Source organism: Haemaphysalis longicornis, unplaced genomic scaffold (genome assembly GCF_048455015.1).
Source record: "Haemaphysalis longicornis isolate Haplotype H1 unplaced genomic scaffold, Haemaphysalis longicornis Haplotype H1 scaffold_2, whole genome shotgun sequence".
NCBI classification, from domain to species: Eukaryota; Metazoa; Arthropoda; class Arachnida; order Ixodida; family Ixodidae; genus Haemaphysalis; species Haemaphysalis longicornis.
This window is the reverse complement of record NW_027526295.1, coordinates 212657468-212666107: the sequence shown is the minus strand read 5'-3', so window position 1 is coordinate 212666107 and position 8640 is coordinate 212657468. Positions and strand designations below refer to the sequence as shown.

General features: G+C 44.9%; 2 non-coding genes across 2 annotated transcripts; both read left to right on the top strand.

Moving 5' to 3' along the window:
* The first annotated feature begins 824 nt into the window (after positions 1-824).
* Positions 825-896, top strand: Trnag-ucc (transfer RNA glycine (anticodon UCC)). Its single transcript has one exon. It is a non-coding gene; the product is annotated as a tRNA-Gly (tRNA).
* A 7210-nt stretch (positions 897-8106) lies between these two features.
* On the top strand, positions 8107-8178 carry Trnag-ucc (transfer RNA glycine (anticodon UCC)). The gene has a single exon. It is a non-coding gene; the product is annotated as a tRNA-Gly (tRNA).
* Positions 8179-8640: the final 462 nt, after the last annotated feature.

Genomic DNA, 8640 nt, shown 5'->3' with positions numbered 1-8640 from the left:
CCGGCCTTCCGCTAATTTGCCCGCCAGCATCCATTAAATGGTTTGTGCTCACCTCATCAGTCATGTTCCACTCAAAATGTTTCCATTTCTAGTGCAGCCTATGCCTGCTTATGTTTGACTAACTATTAAGCGTGGAGATCCCATCCAGAGTACGTGCTGAGCCGGAATATTTAGGGCCCATTGCGCTTTTCACCCGACGTTACCAGCTCAACAGCCAATTCGATCGTAGCTTAAAACCTGCCTACTGGGAAAAGTTGGCCATTTCGTAGTTTCAAAAGCAATACCGTGAATGCAAGTCTAAGCTCCATTCAGCTCCGCAGAAATGGTACTTCTTAGAGGCGAAACGTAAAAACGTCCGCATGAACGATACCACGCCTCCCCGGTCTACAATGACACTCAGAATTGCACGTGGTCTGCCGGAAAACACCGGGTACCTAACAATACTGCCGGACAGGTCCGCTGTTGCGGTCGGGGTCCACAGTTCCAAGAAGACAAGGTGGAGTTCGGACTAGTATTGCTAGGTGCGTAAAATCTTTCGTCGGGGCAACCTTCCATTTGTACCCTCAAGCTTTAGACGCCTCGTTCACCTTGCTCACCCCTTCGAACTACGTCCGAACTACTGCGATCCGAGCCTTGTGCTGCCTCTTCGCAGGCCAAATATCACTGACTCCAGTGGCGTCGCTCGCATTTCAGGAGCCCTCGCTGGGCGAGTGCCGACCACTGACCCAGTTATCCAGCTTCCCTATCGGCGTCCCCCTCTCCGCAGATGGGCACGCCGAAAATACTCCATACAAAATGCGTCCTTGCGAGGATGTCGGTTGTCTGCGTCGGTGGTATAGTGGTTAGCATAGCTGCCTTCCAAGCAGTTGACCCGGGTTCGATTCCCGGCCGACGCATGTTTTTTTCTTTCTTTTAAATGCTTAGCACATGGACTTTACGAGTAACAAGTTCGTTCGGAAACTAAATGCTTCATGTGTCAGTGGCGCACTCCCGTTGCATACGAAAATGGTACAAATAAAATGGTAACAATATTAACGCTAGGACCGCCCTACTTTAGTATCGGACTCAATATGTTGCCTGCGAAAAAATATCTCCCCAGCAATTCATTCCAACCTAAACCGACTTAATATGGTTCTCGGTGTACGACGCCTCATAAGTGTACACGGGGTCTTATGGAGATATTCAAAAGAGGCCCTTCGGTCATCATACTTGGGTGTCACGATTCTGTTAGAGAAAATAAAAAAATCCTCCCCAGAAATTATTCGTGAGTGTAGGGAAGGGGAAGGGGCTCGGACAATAGCTTCTGGCTGTAGGGAGGTGTTAGTATTGTGTCCTATAGGGCTTTTAATTTTTGATTGACGATGCACTATATTGCACCTAAAATACATCCACAACTACGCACTTGAGTACAGTAGTCTAGGCGACTTTCAAAGGGTTCTTCAGTAAACACTGCGCTTCACAAGAATACGTCGAGTCTTTTGGGTACATTATATACCGCAGTGGCTGTTTCTCTACCGAATGCGAACAAGAAAATACCGTGCAATTCCACGCTTCGAAGGTAGATAACCAGCGTGCTGTTTGTAGGTTATTTGTTTGCCATAAACTCCCGTTCAAACTGGGCCGTCACGCCGGAGGAAGAGGAAACTTTTTAATGAACGGGCGATGTCGCGCCGGAGAAATGTTTAGTAGGATTGTAAGTATGCTCCCCAGCGCAACCCCCAATGTGTAAAAGTCGGCTTGCAGACATCAAGCCCACACCGATGTTTTTCAAGTCGGCTTCCCTTGTAAACACAACTAACACAAATGCATTGCTCGGGAGATGATTTCGTAAGATGTTGAAAAGACATTGTTTCATGAGGAATGTTAGATATACCTATGTAGTTTTGCAGTGACGAACTGAGCTGATGGGCCCAGAATCATTTACGGCGTCATGGTAAGGTCAGCAAGATGTCGCAGAGTGCACACAGGGGCAGCTGACAACAAACTCCTAACCGCATCTGATCTCGCGGTGCCAATCGTGGGAGCTTCGTTGGCATGGTATAACAAGACGACGAGCGATGGTTCGCAAACATTTTACTGCGTCGTTGTGAAGCCTGGAGCTGCTCTCCTGTATGCCATACTCCTGTGCCAGGCTTATGTACACTTAACGTAGCCCATGCCCATCAAGGTGGTTGGCTAATGTTGGTAAGAGCTACACAAATCAGTAAATCAATAACAAAATCACAAAATAATTATTCTTTAAATTTATTTCAATAGGAAATATTTAAGCTCAGATGGCAATGTCTTGGCACTCCTATGCGGTCGAACCTCATATTGTAGTCACTTTTAGTCCGCACAGAATCATATAAATTCTCCGGGACTTTGCGCGCAGCCTTTGGTGTAAAGCGCTGTCAAATCGCAAGCACGTGGGGCTTTGTTTCTTCCACCTCGTGCACTCTTTCGTTTTGCGCGTCGGCTTACGGGAAACACGGTTGCAAGAGCACTTGCGTGAAACGAGTCATCGCTCGTGCTTTGGTCATTCGCAGCTGTGTTTCCCGAACGCTACAAAACAAACAGCTCATTGTCCTGCTATTCGCGCGAGAAGAGCATTCTTCTCGAACCCGCCGAGGAAATCAGGTCTCCATGGGGGTGCGCTTGTCGAGCTCAAGTTTGTACGACTAGCTTCGGCTGGTGCAGAGGGCTGTTGTGGCTGACAAGGCAAATGGCGTCATGGTCTGAGGCCTTCACCTCCTCAAGACTCCAATGAACCTTTGCCAACGATAAAGATTTTTATGCTCATTCTCCACTTCTCACTGCCTTGTTCTGCTACACACAAGTTGGCGGTCTCGATTCCCGTTTTTACACGTTTCAATTGTAGACAGCGGGTAAGTAAAAAAAAAAAAAAAAAACGTCGTAATGAAGTCGAAACTGACATTGCAAAGCCTCGGTCTCCCTAATTTTTCTTTTGTCATAGGCGCAGCGCAGCGGAAGTGCTTACATTGAATAAACGAGACGATTGGCGGCATTCTCTATTAAAATCGATCCCAAATGTCCAACACACCCCAACTTTAAAATATAATGAACAGAGGTAATTACGCGAAGTTATGTCTTCTAAGTGTCAAGAATAAAGAAAATGTACTAGTAGTCAAGGGCTAGAACGTAGTTTGAAACATGCAAGAGTTTAAAACACCATCACCACGCGAAAATATCTGCTGATACGCTTTGTTGTTTTAGCGGGGAAGGGCTCAGAGCATGTGACGTATATACTAGCGTACTAATCTATTAGTCACAGCTCTGCGCTTTTGATGAGCGCTAATTTCACTGACGATATCGATAATATTGCTTAACCTTTCTTTCTTTCCAGACACATGTATTCTTTTATTGCGGAAATACGTGTTTCATGGTTCGAAAACTACCGTTACGGAGCTGTAGAAACAATAAATAAATAAATAAATAAATAAATAAATAAATAAATAAATAAATAAATAAATAAATAAATAAATAAATAAATAAATAAATAAATAAATAAATAAATAAATAAATAAATAAATAAATAAATAAATAAATAAATAAATAAATAAATAAATAAATAAATAAATAAATAAATAAATAAATAAATAAATAAATAAATAAATAAATAAATAAATAAAGCACCGGTAGGCCTAGAATCTGCTGTAGACAAACGCTGTGAAGCCCCTGTAGTACAGTCTTAGCTGCGGCGCCGAAAACCACAGTTTGCACTAGGTAGGGTACACCAGGGAACTAAGTTGAAAAAGGGCCACCAACCAAACGGCCCAGCTTGTCAAGTACCGGGAGGCGTTGGGGTTAGAATCACTGGGTGCATTCCATATCCCTTCGCAGAAACCTTCCACTTCAATTTTTGTGCCTTCAGTGTTCCCACGCGTCGTTTACTTTGCCATCCTTGTACCCTCACTTTTGCGATCCCAGCTTTGCAAAATTTTGGCAGGGCTGACAAAAGAATGATGATGCTGAATAAACTTTGTTTGAGACCAGGTGCTGATGTTAGGGCACCCGCTCGGTGGGGGGCTTCCTAAGTCCGGGATGCCTTGGACTATGCTGGGCATCCGTACCCTCTCCACCAGTCGTCGCTGGTGTGAGAGGTCGGAGCTCGTCAGCAGCTCCACCCACTGGTCATAGGTAGGGTTGGGAATAAACGTGGGGGGGGGGGGGGAGGGGATTGCTGGAACTCACATACCGTGTGGTACACGGTGCCTGGTTTGGTGCAGGATTTGCATGTGGCAATCCTGTCCGCATGTGACAAATGAAAAAAAAAAAAAAAAAAAACGAAGCGAGTGGACACGAAATAGTAGCGCCCTGTTTATGTCAGCTCGCCTCGTTCTTGTCAGTGTCAGCGCTACTAAACTATTGCGATGTCCTGCCGATATTTCCAAATACAACTCTTGTGATCCCTTCCTTGTCCGGCTTCCCCCCCTCTAAACATCGTGCTCATTTTTCTCTGTTTGCCCGCCTCGGTTTTCACAGTTCCCCGACCACGCGTGCCGACCACTGACCTATTTCTCCACCTTCCTTCTCGGCAGCGTCTTCGCAGCCTATAGAGGAACCTAAAATGCATACAAGATGCGTTCGGCGGACCTCGTGAAGCATCGGCGTCGGTGGTACGCGCGGCCACTCTAAATATTAGAGGTATGGCGTCAAGACGCCGGCAGTACCAAGTCAGAAGGCTTTTGCTAGAAAGCGACCTTGATTTACTTGCAGTCCAGGAGACTAAAATTGACAGCGAGAGTGGGACTGACAGCATGGTTGAAACCTTCCGTGATCGTTACTTCGTGTGCGTGAGTCACGCAGTGGGAAATTCAGCAGGATGTTGTCTGTTTCTGAGGAACTCAGTAGGCATTGAAGTGCAAAGTGTTTTTTCATGTGTTTCTGGGCGCTACGTTGTTGCGGATTACATGTTTGGGAAAAAAGGATTCAGAACTGTCTGTGTGTACGCGCCAACGAAACCTAAGCCACGTATGAAGTTTTTTGAAGAACTAACGAAGTTGTTTGTCTGTGATAGGAGCCTAATTGTCATGGGTGATTTCAACTGTGTCTTCAGTAATTATGACCGTTCCAATAAGAATGCCCCTGCGGACCCTAGTGCACATTTCTTGGAAACCAAGTTATCCGAAAACAGTTTACATGACGTAACCACTTTTGTGACTGCTCAAGATGATGTTAAGTTCACCCACTTCCAAGGATTTAGCCACGCTCGTTTGGACCGTATCTACGTGTCCTCAGAACTGGCTTCAGAGTCTTACAATTACCAAGTAGAGCCACAGGCTTTCAGTGACCACTGTCTTGTTTCCATATCTCTGGGGGCAAAAGTCAAGAGAAAAGCTGAATTCAACTGGGATTTGTGGAAAATCAACACAAAACTTTTGGAGGATAGTGTTTTTGTGGAAAGTGTTAGAAAAAGGCTGTACGAAAACTACGACAGAAATTGCCAGAGTGCCGACGAAGCATGGGAACGGTTCAAACAAGACGTAAAGATGATGGCGATTGAACGGGTCGGTAAGCTTCACTATCTGGAAAAAAAAGAGGAAAAAGATTTACGCAGCCTATTAATGGAACTAACTAAAGAGGAAACAAGAACACCAGGGTATTTTAGTGAAGATATTCGGAACATAAAAGCCAAGATCGAAAAGCTTGAAGTTGAAAAATACAAAGGAGCTGTTATCAGGGCTCGTGTCGAGAGGCTGCTCGTTGGGGAGCAGCCAACTAAGAGGGCACTGGCTGACGAAAAAAGTTACGCGCGCAAGCACGAGATAAGGCAGATAGAGTATGGTGGGATGATGAAGATGGCACAAAGTGATATAAAAAAGGCCTTCACAGAATATTACACAACGCTTTTCAGCCGTAAAATGCCGACAAGAAACGGATATGAAACGGAGTTTCTAAAACTGCTACCAGCTCTTGACAATGACGAAACACAGAGTTTGGAATACCCAATTAGTAGACAAGAAATTGAAGAAGCAATTGATAAACTAAACTCTGGAAAATCACCTGGACCTGACGGACTAAATGCCGCTTTTTTCAAAATGTTTAAGTCAGAAGTAACTACTTTGTTGCACGCGGTTTACGCTGAAAGTTACGTGAAAGGATGTCTGCCACCGTCTTTCAGCAACGGATACACGGTACTTATACCGAAAAGTGAAGAGGCAGAAAAGTTAAGCAAAGTGACAGGTTACCGACCCATCACTTTAACAAACATCGATTACAAAGTATTTATGAAGGTGTTAGCGAAACGGCTACAGTCTGTCATGAAAAATTTGGTCGGACCACACCAGACATGTGGCATCAAAGGGAGAAGCATATGCACTAACATACACGTCGCACGGAGCGTTCTGGAGTGCTGTGATGCCGAACACAGAAACGTGGCCATGTTACAAATTGACTTGGAAAAGGCCTTCGACAGGGTGTCTCATGACATCTTATTTGCAGTTTTAGAACACGTTAAAGTTGGGTCGGTGGTATTTGAGGGAATAAAGATGGCATACAAAAACTGCTCGACCAATGTAATAATAAACAAAGAACTAACTGAAAGAATAAACGTTAATGCTTCAGTTCGTCAAGGATGCCCAATGTCACCGTTACTGTTCGCGCTTTACTTGGAACCACTATGCAGAAAGATAATTCAAAGTAGCAGAATCAAGGGGTTTGTTTTAGAAGCAACCGAGGTCAAAGTGCTCGCGTATGCAGATGATGTGGCCGTATTTTGTATTGACCAGTTAAGCGTAACAAACACCTTATCTTTGACAAAAGAGTTCTGCGAAGTAACCGGCAGCAGTGTGAACCTGGACAAATGCAATGGAATCTGGCATGGTGAGTGGCACGAGACGCCCCGCGTTTATGATAACGTATTGTGGTCATCAACGCCCACAAAGTATTTGGGGGTTCCTTTCGACAAATACCGCGAGAACACCATGTACTGGAGGGAAAAAGTAGAAGAAATGCGCGCACAGACAACTGCATGGGCAGGCCGTCACGCATCCATTTTTGCGAGAGCGACCATATGCAACATGTTTCTTTTTGCTAAATTATGGTACGTCATGCAGGCACTGTTCTGTACGAGAGCAAACATTCAGAGATTTCATCGGATGTTTGCAGTATTTGTATGGCAATCGTCTTTCGAACGAACAAAGCGCAGCAGCTTGTTTAGAAAGTTACAAGGTGGGGGCCTGGGACTGCCTAATCTGTTTGTAAAACAGTTAGTGTCAAGGTTTTTGTTTCTACGCGACCAGTGTGACCCATTTATACGAACATTCATTCAGGTTAGATTGTCCTCGGCAATGCCTAATTTTATTGTGTCAACAAGAGGTGTCCAACGATACGCTGTTAGTGGGTACTTACGCGAAGTTGTGTCATCTTTCCGGTTTTTGAACGCACGATTTACACTAGACTACTTGTCTCAGGTAACGCGCAAACGTCTGTATTGTGATGTTATTGAACTTTTATGCCCGGAACCTATGTACAGGGGGCTTTACCGCGGAGCTCATACTAACAACGTCCTTAAAAGAGTTAAGCGTATGCCAGTAACAGGGGGGGTAAAAACCTTTTTCTTTAAGTTACACACACAGACCCTGCCAGTTTTGACATGGATGCATGAAAAGGGAATGTATTTGCCATGGGGCTACGAATGTAGGCTTTGTAAAAAGCCAGAAAATGTACAGCATGTCTTTGTGGATTGCTGGGATGCGGTGTTTTTTTGGGATGTTCTCCAACGAACCTTCCACAAAGATCTGCCACTAACACTAGATGGAATACGTTACCTTGACATAAAAGACGATGTCATACCATACGATGTTTTTTTCCTGCTAGGCCTTCACGCCATTTGGAGGAGCAGAATGGCAGTACGTAACAATGACGTGGACGCTATGCCTGTGGTAAATTATTTCATTGAAAATGTGTGTAAGCTTAGAGAAGTGCACGCAGCACAGGGGTGTGATGATGATGTAGCGAGAATCATGAACGATTTATGTGTGATGAAAGTGCACAAATGTTAACTGCCTGCTTAAAGTGTGGCAGGGTGTTATTACATCAACCTGTTGGTTGAGCATGTAACTTTTGTGTTATGCCAAGTCAGGCAATAAAGAAAAAAAAAAAAAAGCGTCGGTGGTATAGTGGTTAGCATAGCTGCCTTCCAAGCAGTTGACCCGGGTTCGATTCCCGGCCGACGCAATTTTTTTTTCTTGATACAATGTAGCCCATTTATAACGAACCCACTTACAGCGATATAGCGGTTATAACGAAGTGATCTTGATTTCCCGTCCCAATTATAGCGGTCTTATAATAGTCCAGATATAGCGAAAAAGCGGTTATAGCGAAGAAATTTCAGATTCCCGCTTACTTCGTTATAACCGGGCTACACTGTATCCCTTGTTAGTTATTTCGGAAACGTTATTTGGATTTCACGCACCGAAGCTGCGCCTGGCCTGTGCCGAAATCTCCTCCCGATAGTGTTTTCGCTCCTCGCCTTGAGCGGAAAAGCAGCCACTGCGGCGGGCATTGTACCCGTGTCCTTTGGCACAGCAGCACAACGCCCCAGCCCCTGAGTCACCGCGGCGGGTAATGGGCCGTTTAATGCTTGTCCTTAGAGCAGAAACAGTCAGTGCAGTCGCGTCATCCACGTACGCTCTTCAG